The sequence below is a fragment of the Manis pentadactyla genome, chromosome 13 (genome assembly GCF_030020395.1).
Source record: "Manis pentadactyla isolate mManPen7 chromosome 13, mManPen7.hap1, whole genome shotgun sequence".
In the NCBI taxonomy this organism is placed as follows: Eukaryota; Metazoa; Chordata; class Mammalia; order Pholidota; family Manidae; genus Manis; species Manis pentadactyla.
Window position 1 is genome coordinate 79079822 of NC_080031.1, and position 12999 is coordinate 79092820.

General features: G+C 40.1%; 1 non-coding gene across 1 annotated transcript; it reads left to right on the top strand.

Moving 5' to 3' along the window:
- The first annotated feature begins 11808 nt into the window (after positions 1-11808).
- LOC118923349 (U1 spliceosomal RNA) lies at positions 11809-11973 on the top strand. Its single transcript, XR_005029181.2, has one exon. It is a non-coding gene; the product is annotated as a U1 spliceosomal RNA (small nuclear RNA).
- Positions 11974-12999: the final 1026 nt, after the last annotated feature.

The window sequence follows — 12999 nt, forward strand, 5'->3', positions numbered from 1 at the left end:
TAGTGGCTTGTTCTGGGTAGCTGCGTAGGCAGGGTTTCTGCTTCCTGCCTTTTTGCTGTGGAGTTTATCTCCACTGTTGCTGTGGGCGTTACCTGGCTCGGGCTGCTACTCCAAATTGTTGGAGTCGTGTTGGAGGTGTAGCAGCAGGGAGGCTATTTATCTCCATAAGGGACCTCCGTGCTCCCTGAAGCCCATTTGATTAGGGTGCCCAGAGATCCCCGTATTCCCTGGATCTGGATTAAGTGTCCCTCCCTGCCCCTTTAAAACTTCCAAAAAGCACCCACCAAAACAAAACAATGACCACAAAAAAATAAATAAAATAAATTTAACAGTTAAAACAAATAAATAAAAAATGGCCGCTCGTTTTTCTTTATTTTCTGTCGCCAGCCTCAGGTATCTGCTCACCGGTCTTGCTGCCCTGTTTCCCTAGTATTGGGGTCCCTATTCCTTTAAAACTTCCAAAATGTGCTCGCCAAAACAAAACAGCAAAAAAAAAAAAAAAAAAAGTCCACTCACTTTTCTTATGTCCTCCCGCGCCAGGCCTTCAATACCCTTTCACCATTCTTGCTGCCCTGTTTCCCTAGTATCCAGGGCCCTGTGCACGCACTGTGTCTGCGCTCTGGTCTGGATGGCTGGGGCTGAGTGTTCAGCAGTCTTGGGCTCCGTCTCCCTCCTGTTCTGTCTACTCTTCTCCCACCGGGAGCTGGGGGGAGTGGCTCTCAGGTCCCGCTGGGTCGGGGCTTGTATCTTACCCCCTTCATGAGGCGCTCAGTTCTCGTACGTGTGGATGTGGTATGGATGTTGTCCTGTGTCCTGTGGTCTTTATTCTAGGAAGAGTTGTCTGTTATATTTTCATAGATATATGTGGTTTTGGAAGGAGATTTCCTCTGCTCTACTCACGCCGCCATCTTGGCTCTACCTCGGTGAAGGATGTTTTGGGCTTCAAAAAAGTGTGGATGCCTGAACAAAGTTTTCATAGAGTGTGAGATATTTTTTCCTATTTTTTCTTGCTTAATGAGTTACCGATTGACATACTTAACTGAGATTAAGGTATGCAGCATGATCATTTGATTTATATATATTGTTAAATGTTTTTTATATATATTATATATGGTAACATATATTATCTCATATAGATACAATACAGGAAAAAGAAAAAACGACATTCTCTTTATGATGAGAACTCTTACAATCTACTCTCTTGTTTTGTATGTATCATACAGCAGTGTAGTCATCATGTCATATATTATTCCTAGAGGTTTGGACCTTTGAACACCTTCCTTTAATTTCCCTTTCCACAACTCCCCACATTTATATGAGTGTTTGTGTGTTTCTGTGTGTAGTTTCCATACGTAAGTGAAATCATGCAGCATTTTTCTGTCTCTGACATATTTCATTTAACATAATAACTTCAAGATCTATCTGTTTTTTCACAAAAAGCAGGGTTTGCTACATTTTTGTGGCTGAATAGCATTCCATTGTATATTTATATCACAAGTTATCTATCCATATATATATTGATGGACACTTTGGTTGCTTCCATATCTTGGTGTTAACTCTGGGGGGAAATGTGTTCCCCACTGGGGACAAATAAACTTTTGAAACCAAATCAGTCAAAGGGGAAAACAAAGTGGGAGAAACCCTTTTATTGCTTACAGCAAGACACTACTCCCACTTGCCCATGTCTCTTCTGATCCTGACTTAGAGGAAGCCAAAAGACCCCTCTCTGGCCCAGGTGCCCAGTCTTCCCACACCCCTTGTACAAGCCTATTGATATGGAGATGTACTACTTCTCTCCACCCCTTGGAAACACCTATTGATATAGAGATGGACTAAGGCCAGGTGAGAGACTCTGGAAACATTGCAATTCTACCCACAGCCCATCCCTCCAGAAATCTTGTCTCACAATCTACTCCCTATCTTCCACAATGGCTCTGGTGTGACAAAACTGGATCATCATAACCTGATTAATAACATACAATAAAAGCAATAAAATCATGATAATCTCCAATTTGGAGGACCCTGCTAGGTTCAAAGTCCTATGCAGATTAATTCCATAGCTCACTCATTTCACAGGAGGCCAGCAGTTGAACTGGTAGAGAGCTCTGTACAAACTCAACAAGGCAGTGGGGGTCCTAGCAATAACGACTATAGAAGAAAATAACCTTAAGAGTGATAAAATACATGTTTTAACAACACCAGCATAGGCTAATATTGTCCATCAGAGAGGATGGATGCATAAGAGTAGTCCTGTAATGGGACATTGGCAGGCATGGGATCTCATTCTGGTCTAGTATACAAGACCTTCACACCTCTCCCTGTGGGAGAGTCCAGTGGCCACCCATCCAGTTGGTATTGTACCATGTTTGCAGCCACAGTGTCAAACCCCAATAGATGGCCAAGCTGTCAGTGTAAACATCAATAGGTGAGGGCTCCTTGGTGATCACAAGCTGCAGTGCCCACAACTCAACCAGTCAACCAGTTGACTGCTCTTCCCCTCTCCATCCTCCATCCATATTGTCTCAATCTTTCATGGGAAAGCCACAGCCCTCCACGTGGGGTGCTACCTACAACTGGAACCATCTGTATACCAAGCATCTTCAGATATAGGGGCTTTTCCCTCCTGAATAGGACTCTTGGCTACCAATGGCTCCAAAGCAAGTTCTCCCTTCTTTCCACTGGCATATGTGACTGGCCCCAATAAGCATTGGTCTCCACTGAAGGGGCTAGTACAGAGGGCACTAAAGTGCTGTAAATATGAGCCCCATTTGCCAGTGTAGGCACCAGAGCCACGCTGCTCCATGTCCATTGTGTTCACTCTTGCACCCACCCCATAATGGGATAGGTGGTTATTAGCTTGGTCAGAGCTGTTCTGGTGATGGGCTCCGTAGCCATCAAGGCATGGGACACAGCAGCCAGTTGCTTCTCTATCAAAGTGTACTCCTTTCCATAGTTGTGACCAGAATCCAATAGGTGGGCAGGTCCATTCAAGCCCCTGCCAAAGGCCACATCCATAACCATCTTCAGTTACATTAACATATAGGTCACGGGGTGTCGATGAATCCATTACACTCAAGGCCTGTATGGCCTCCACTGCTTTCTTAGCAGCAGTAAAACAGCTGCAGATGTTTCATCCCAGTCCCACCTGATGCTCTTTTGTACTAACCAGTATAAGGGCTTCAGAATTTGTGACAAGTGTGGCATAAAATCTCTCTAGTAGCCCAAAGGCACAAAAATTATTTTAATACTGACACAATGGTAGGGGTAGGGAAAGCCTTGACCTTGTCTGTGACTGTTTCTGGGATAACTTTATTTTTAGTCAACCAGACAACTCCTAAGAACTTTATAGACAAACCAGGCTCCTGACCCTTGGTGCTGTTCACGGCCCATCTTTCTCCTATAGATGTTGCAGCAGTCTAGGAACTGCCCCTTCTAAATATGCCAGAGAATCAGATGTGAGCATATCATCACTTTAGTGATACAACCTCACCATGTGTGGTTTCTTCCATGTGGCCAAGTCCTGGGCTACAAGTCAGTGACAAATGGTGGGACCATGGATGTATCCCTTTGGAAGGACAAGGAATCTCCACTTCTGGCTTTCCAAAATGAAGGCAAAATGTTCCTGACTTTTCTGTGCTATGTCAATAGAGAAAAATGCATTAGCAAGGTCCACAACATAATTATGTGTCCCTAGTTCATGAATGAGGGAGTCCGTAAGGGATGCTTACAGGGGTCAGCAGCATGCAAAGGGGGTGTGACTTTATTCAATTCCCTATAATCTATGGTCATAGCCAAGAGCTGTCTGGCTTTTTCACTGTCCACACTGGGGAATTAAAAGAACAGTAAGTGGGCTTTATGATGCTCACTTTCTCCAGCTCCTGTACAGTTTCTCTGGTTTCCTTAGGTACCGCAGGTAATTTACCTTGATTAGTATTTGTCACCCATCAAGTAAGAGGCAGAGCTACAGGTGGGTGCTTAGCATGCTGCTCAGAACTGCCTTTACCACATGTACCCTCAGTCTGAACTCACCTGCTGTGGTCTGTAGTCACAGGGCTTGCAGTGTATTCACCCTCAAAATATATTCAGGGATGGGAGAAATGTGCACAATGTACTCCTTTGGCAGTAAATACCCTATCACCAGTGGGACTTGGGCTTTCTTCACTCTAATTGCCTTACCCCATAGCCATCTAGTATAGCAAGGGTCCCAGGAAAATGTTCAGGCTTGCCATAAATCAGAGAATATTCAGCTCCTGTGTCCACCAGTGCCAGGACACATTGTACATTTGTGGGGGACCAATGAACTGCTAATTCTACATATGGCCGCTTGGCCCCACCACATCCCCCTAGATAGGGGCTTTGAACCTCCCTTACTCGAACCACCATTTCCAGTTGTCATCTTGTGGGGGTGAGGGCCTAGGCAGGGCCTGAGTACTGTCCCGCAGGAAGTCTCACAGGGACACAGGCTGGACCTGGGGCTTTGCCTCCGGCTTCCAGGTCCTAGACCTCAGTAGTTGGAACAGCTTCTCTGACTTTAATTGGTGCCACAGTTCTAACAAGATCCTCTTGGGTTACCCAACAAGTTTTTCTTTTACTACCCTGGCCTTTATCAAATCAACCCACATCTGGGTCCTTGAGACCCTCACCTGAGCCTTTTCACCTCTCCTTTCAGTTGTAGCCTGTACTTCTTTCTATGCTCTGATGTTTCAACCTCCCCCAGATCTTCTAAGGTACGAGTAGCCTCACTTATGGGTTGCCCTATGTAGTGGGCAAGAATAGTTTCTAAGGACACAAAGAAAGATCGGGGAACTGTATGGAGCATTTCTCATTCTCATGGTGAACAACTCCTCACCAGGGCCCTGGGGCTCCATATTACAGATGGTATCGTTCATGCCCTACTCCCATGACACCTGCTGGAGCTCTGCATGCATTTTCTGGCAAATAAGTAACTGTGGTAAATCACCATTATTAGACCAAACCTTCCTGATGGCTGCTGTGAGCTAATCCAGATACGCATGATTCTGTGTGTGCGATGGGCACTTTTCAATCACTGCCATCGGGAAGGGTGAGTCATCATGGAAGCCAATCTACCCATTTCAGAACCAGACATAATGATGTTTTCCACCCTCATACCCCAAAGACACAAAAGTCATGTTGGCAGATGTTCTGATGGCTTCAGGCAAAACTGGATACTCATGCCCACCAGTTCATCCTGGGAATAGAGAGAGTATGGAGAACTCCACAACCTGAGGAGGAGGCTGTTCCTCCCCCACGGAGCCTGAAGTTGTTGCATTTTAATTTTCTTAATTACAACTGGGCTGTCCGTTAATACAGGAGAGGCTGGTGCCCTGGGCTGTGGCCTCAGCAACAGTCCCACCCTCTGGACCAGCTCCCATCCTCCCAGATATTTCCTGTACCATCTCCAGGGCTGAAGGCACCACTCCTTTCTCACCCTACCCCATGGCCTCCTGCAACTTGGATTCTCTTGCTGCCTCCTCCCTCACTGCTAAAATATCTTCCAGGAGCACAATCTCACTTCTCAGTATTCTTAATACTTGTCTTCCTTAAAGGCATCTGGTAGGTTGCTACCCACCTCTTCCAAGTGATGCTGGTGTGTGTCTCTTCCCTTGTTGAAGCTTTCCACTATCTCAGGAAACAAACATCCCACAATCCTGGCTGCTACATGGGCACTAAGGGCCTCTAAGCAGTCTTCTATCTCTTGGAGGTCTAATGCCACAGCTTCCAGTGTGTCTACCCTTCCCAATTCTGCAGAATGTCCCACCCATCTAGGAGGTACTGTACCCTAGACCAATTTCCCAGCAGGGGCTCCCCAAATAGAATCCCCTGGCTGAAGCCACACTCTCCACATCTGCCAGAGGTAAGGATGAGTCATCAGACCCCACCGCAGCAGCAACCAGAGATTCCCCACTATCCACAGAGGGTTTCTGCGTCTTCTCACCATCTCTATTGGCAGCACCCCTGAGTGTCACATCCATGAAGAGAGATGTCAGATTCAGAGATACTGCCAACTACTTACAGGGGAAAAATATTTGATCTCAACCCATGGCAAATAAAATTTTTTATACTGAAATCAGTCAAGTGGAAAACAAAGTGTGAGAAACCCATTTATTGCTTACAAGAAGTCACTACTCCCACTGGCCCATGTCTCTCCCTGTCCTGTCTGGGAAGAATAAAATACAACCTTTCCAGTCCAGGTTCGCACTCACTCTTCCCCCACCCCTTATAAGCACTTACTGTTATGGAGAAAGACTACTTCTCTCCACCCCTTGGAAACACCTACTGATATAAGATAGACTACGGCCAGGATAGAGATCCTGGGAATACTGAAATTTTACCCACAATTGGAAATTTGTAATTAATGATGTTATGCATAGACAGGTGCAGATGACTTTTCAACTTAGTGTTTTCATTTCCTTTGGACATATTCCGAAAAATGAAAGAGCTGGATTATGTATTTATGTTTTTGATTTTCTGAGCATTATTTATGCTAGTTTCCATAGTGGCTGCTATGATTTATAATAACACTGAGTGTACAATGGTTCCCTTTTTTCACTTCCATGCTAGTATTTATCCATTGTCTTTTTGATTATGGTAATTCTAACTACAGTGCGGTGATACCTCAGTGTAGCTTTGATTTTCATTTTCCTAATTACTCTATCTCTATATCTTCTATTAAGTGATACATAACATCTTTTCATGTACATGTTGCCCATTTATATATCTCCTTTGGAAAATTGCCTTTCATATACTTTGTCCATTTCTTTCTTGGATTATTTTTTTGTGTTGTTTTTGCAGTGATGCTTTCTAATATGATGAATTCCCACTTTATTTTTTTTCTTCTATGCATGGTTTCAGGTCACCCATTTAAGTATTTAATACATTTTGATTTAATATTTGTGAGTGGCATAAGATAGGACACCAGTTACCTGTGCACAGACATTGGGTCATGTGAGGCCATAGTGCAGACGGTGGCAAATGGCAACAGAGCAGTCATAGGATATGAAAACAAGGAGCAAGAACTCTGTGGTTCCAAAAAGATAAGTAGGAAGGTTTCGACATTGTATGTTGTGTGAGAAATCAATTCCCTGCCAATTAGAGAATTCATGATGTATTTGGGATTGCAAATTGACATGGTACCAAAATCTAAGTAGGACAAATTGCCTACAGGAAATTACACTGGGAAATGAAGATAGGGAACATCAAATTTTTAGCCAGGTTCCCACATAAGTCAATAAGAAAAACAGAACTTGAAAGACTTGGAGTTCCTGGGACCTTGAGATATTCATCAGGAAAAATTCTGTGAAGATGGTGAAGTTTTCCATTCTCTTCCTGGAGTCAAAGGATAAGCTAAGAAGATAATACTAGAAACCATAATGGAAAGTACAAACTATGCTTGTACGAAATTAAATGTCTGCTGTATGTAATTTACTACATTGATTTACTCTCACAAAGGCACACTGATGTACAGACAAATATCACTACCCTTCAGTCCTCTTCTTGAATGTGTTTCAAAGAATCCTTTCTTACAGATGTATTTTTATGGTAACCCACATGAAGAAATATGCATTGGGTTTCTCTGAATTGCTTGTTGATCTCTTTCTGGTGGGCATTGCTGTGCTTGGATTTCTGACAAGCCTCAGAACAACTACTAATCACAGGCTCTTGAAAACCTGCAGACCTTCAATGTCTTGCTTTCCATAGAAATTCTGGCCAATCCATTGAGATTAATTGGATTATCAGTAGGTATTTTACAGATACACTTTAAATAAGGATTTTTAAACTTTAAGTAAAGGGATTTAAATAGGTAAAACTTTGGAGAGCACAAGATCCCCAAAATAGCTTCTGGGTAAGTGGTTAGATAATCACATCTTAAAATTACTTCCTCATTATAATGAAAACAATATCATATAGGAAAAAATTCATACATATATATGTTACATGATAAATAATGATATTTGTGAAACATAAAAATGAGGTAAAACAAGATCAATTTACTAACCTATCATATTTATAAGAAAGTTGTTTAAAGAAGCAGCAAAAGTCAACATTAGTGATAAAACTTATTAATACATTTGAAATTAATAGGCACAGAATAAATATTTAAAAATGTCTATAACTGCACAATGGACTCTGAAGTTTTTCTGCCTCTTAATGAATAGTGAAAAAAGAATCTTGAGATGATTGAGAGAATTCTAATTAATATGTGAGTAGACAGATTTTGAATAAGATCATAGGATAAAATCATAAATGTGCCATGATTCTACAGTGGTTTGAGTCCAGCGAGGAAAGATGTCATGAAAATGTAGAATACTACTTCACAACTGTGGTGGGTTTTAAGGAACAGAAGTAAACATATATATTTATTTTTATAATATTTATTTGAGTGGATTATACAACACGTACAGATGGCCATATATAAATTGAATTTTATGATCAAGCAACTATATTTGAAGGACACCTGGTTTTTGGTCTGCCCAATTAGGGCCTCCGATCATAACATGTCATAATTTGTTCAATTTAAGATTTAATTATAGGCTAGTTCAAGGTTATCCATATATCTGAAAATCATGGAAATCATAAAAGCCCATTTCTTCTGAATACAATTTCCCCCCTCTCCTCAAATAAAATATTTAACTCAATACTGAAATAAACATTATACAAGCAACATCTCCATGAAAATTTTTAAGGGGATTGAAAACAATTTTTTTCTCTGATGACAGCTTTACTGGCTGAGATGCCGTTTTTCCCAGGATCATGTCTTGGAGGCAATGAATAATGAAGCCAGAAGATAAGAGTATGGAATAACCAGAAAGGTTTTTAATAATGAGTGAGAAGGAAAGAAAGAGACTCCCTCTAAATGGGAGGGGCTCCAAAAGTGGAGGCCACTGGGGCTTTAGTGCCTAGGGATTATAAACCAAAGAAAAGGAAGTTTACAGGACTGTCAGTGGCTTGTTGCTAGGAAGACCCATTTGTTTTTCAGGCTGAATTCTCCAGATCCCCAGGATGTGGCTCCTTGTTTCCTAATAGGCCTTGACCGATTTCCCTCCTGCCTTCCCCTTACCTGGATCATGAGTTCTACTGGCTGTCCACATCCCACTACTTCTTGCATCATTAGGAATCATGTAGTGTGTGTCAAGCAATGTTTTATATGCTACCTACTACCAAGACTAGCTTCTCCAGGACTACGCCCTGTGACAATCCACCAGATGCCACCCAGGGTCCATGTTCAGGAATGTCATTGACTAAATTCAACCGCAATTGCTATGTTCTTGTTTTTTTGTCCTTCAAATTATTAACACATATTTTAAGCATTAAAACACTATCACAATGCTTTGTTTCATATGACAAGTATTATTTTATGTTTCTCTATATTTCTCATGTTTATAAGATATTCTCAAATTCCCTGTGTACAAATTATCTTTTTTCATCTTGCTAAGCCTAAGAAGGATGGACAATCTGCAATATATTTTATGTACTATATGTTTATGCATATGGATGGAGTTAATATAAGTATTCTTTTTTGTAATTATCTAATAAAGTGACAGAGTATCTGTTTATCTATAGAATGTGGAAATGCACTGAAACAAAAAGACTAGATGAAAAAATTGTTTTTGGTATAAAATTATACATATGGGTGATTTTTACAGAAAAATAAACTGAATTTTTTCTCACCTTTGTACATATGGCACAGAAATTATCATTGTAGGTGTTATTAACTTACAAAACCATGGGGCTACTACAACACAAAATATCCACTACATACCACAAAATAAGTAGTAACTAAAAAGAGGGTATATAAGTAATAGTAAGCAAGATTTTTCTTTATTAACTGCATAATTATCTACTGCTAATTTATTAATAGATCCATCTTTTTCTTTATCAAATGACCAAATAACTTATAATTTCTATGGTAATGTGTTTATACACAAAAAATGTGTTTTGTATACATAAATTCATTAATTATTGAAACATTAACTTCCCATTAAGGGACAATATCTCTTCTGTGAAACTGAAAAGCTCTTTTAAACATTCTGTTGAGAGCAGATTTAATCTCCCTGTTACTCAGGTTAAAGATGATGGGGTTAACTAAGGGGGGCACCACGGAGTAGAACATAGCTGTGAGGAGGGTTTGAATACTTGATGAGTTGGAAATATCACCAAAACAACCAAACAATTCAGAAACTATAAAGAGAATAAATGTCGCTATCTTGGGAGGGCAGGTTGACAGCACTTTGCTCCGGCCTTCTACAGAATGTATCTGGAGCACAGTTGGAAAGATGTAAACATATGAGGTTAAAAAGATGACAAAGCAGAATAACATGAGGCAAGAACTTATAGTGAGGGCCACAAACTCAGAAAACTACACAGCCTTGGATGCTATGCTCATAATTTGAGGCACATCACAGAAAAAGTGGTGAATCACATTGGACTTTGTGAAGGGATGACTGAACATGGTCCCTGTGTGGACAGCAGAATAGACCAGCCCAATGTTCCGTGAGACACCTGCCACCTGTGTGCACAGACATGGGGTCATGGTGAGCCCATAGTGCAGAGGGTGGCAAATGGCAACATAGCGGTCATAGGATATGACCACAAGGGAAAAGAACTCTGCAGATCCAAAGAAAATATGTAGGAAAGTCTGAGCAGCACATTCTCTGAGAGAAATCAATTTACTGCACATTAGAGAATTCATGATTGATTTGGGAACAGTAACTGAGATGTAGCCAAAATCTATGAGGGCTAAATTGCCCATAAAAAAGTACATGGGGGAGTGAAGATGTGGATCTATTACAATAATGGTAAATGTCAAAAGATTTCCAGCCAGAGCTCCCAGATAAACCATTAATTATATCAGACCTTGCAAGATTTGGAGCTCCCTGGAGCTTGAGACGTCCATCAGAAAGAACTCTGTGAAGGCGCTGCCATTGTCTGTGTTTGCTAACATGCTTCACTGACCTGTAGTCAATTGATCAAAGGGTAAAATGATGCTACAAACAAAACGGTGAGAGAATGAAATCCTCATATGCTATAAAAAGTGATACAAATTAGTTTACTGAATTAAAATATATACAACCCTTATATAATGATTGTACCTTGCAGAGTTCTTATTAATTAACCAAGTGAAATAATCAAAGTGTAAGAAAACACAGTATCAAATATAGTCAATAAACCTTGGGAAATATTAAATAAATACTGTAAATATACCTAAATACTAAAACCTTTCAATATAACTGGAAAAATCTTTTTCTTCCCAATAGGGTCTAAAATCAAAACATAATCCAGTAACGGAATGAGCAATGATTAAACACAGATATACTGATGACTGAGACATGGGGTATCTCTCAGCACATATCAGTGTTTCTCAAAGACACCCTGCTGTAAAGGTAATACCATTACCCTTCCATTTCTTTCATTAGGCACAATCCAGAAAGTCCTTTCTTGGAGCTGAAGGGACTTTGACTCTAAAGACATGAAATAAAATGCACTGGCTTTTCTGTTTCTTTAGGGTATCTCTTTCTGTTGGGCAATGATTTATTTGATCTCTAACAAATCTCAGGGGAACTACAAATTGCAGCCTCCAGGGATGCTGAAGGCCCTTCATGCCTTGTTTTTCATAAATATCTTGGCCAATCCATTGAGATTAATTAGAGCTGCAATAGTCTATTTTTAGAGATAACCTTTGAAGAGAGGTTTCATAACCTTTAAGAAAGCACAAATCCTCCAAAATTGTTTATGGAGCCCTCTTGGTTTAATGAGTAAATAAATGTATTAGTCAAATGTCTGTTGATAATACTTACCTAGCAGAAGAGATACCATGATAACCAAGTTGGATTTCCCGAGGCAATGCTCATCCATTTGCACTCCTGATATGCTGACCCCTGCTATTTCCCCAAATGTGTGAAACTTGACTCCATAATTTGTGGTAGTGGGGGATTGTGCTTGTGCTTTCCCCTGATATAAAGAAAAGGAAAAAAATATGTGTTAATAGAGTGGATGTAAAATATATCAATGTGCCCAACAATCTTACCTGAACTAATTTAACCAAAAATGTATGATACAAACTCACTAAATAGTAAAGTTAATGCAATAACTTGAAAATTGGCATCCACAGAATGAAAAGGAAAATGGCTATCAAAGCACAATGTAAATGCTTATCTAAAACTTAAAGCAGTCCCTGATTGTAACTAATGAAAAGGATCTAATGAAAAAAATACAAATGGACAAAATACCATGATGACCCAGAAAGTTATCCCAAGGAAAGGAGTAGAACAACCTTGAATAAATTCGGGACAAATATCTTCAAAATTTTATATTCTAAAATGCATCAGGTCAGTAAGAGATGTATTAACAAAGCAAATATGCTATTTTAGACAGTTCTGGGCTTCATATCACAAAGGAAACAAATGTAAAGGAGTGTGGAATGTAAAAATGACAAGAAAGGATAGAATAATGTACTTTTCACTGTTGAATGTCTTTAACAAGCACATTGAATTAACAAAACAAAAAATAACCTCAAAAGTAGGCGTCCTTGTGCGAATGGCAGGAGAACGGATTATGTAAGTAGACCTCTTCAGACCTCATTATGGCAGCACCCAATGTTTTGACGCCCTGATTCTGTCTCCTTACCCCAAATAAAGCTCTCTGCTTAATCAAAAGCTGACACTCTGCCCATGCTTTCTTCATTATGAAAGCACAGTAGATTTCCTCTCATCTGGGAAACGATAACTCACTTATTGAATTTAGGTTCAAGACCTTTTCACAGCAACAATTCTTCAATAAGTTAACTGATTTTTGTGGTTATCTATTTTTTTCTAGTTTTAGGCTATCATTTACAAATCATAAAAGTGTCTGAGTTCATAAATATCTGTTTTTAAAATCAACAAAATATTGCCCCATTTTACATTTATCATGATGTAAAGTTCTTTTTTTAAGAGATTGATTTGAATTGAAACATAAAGTCAATAAAAATTTTTGATCCAG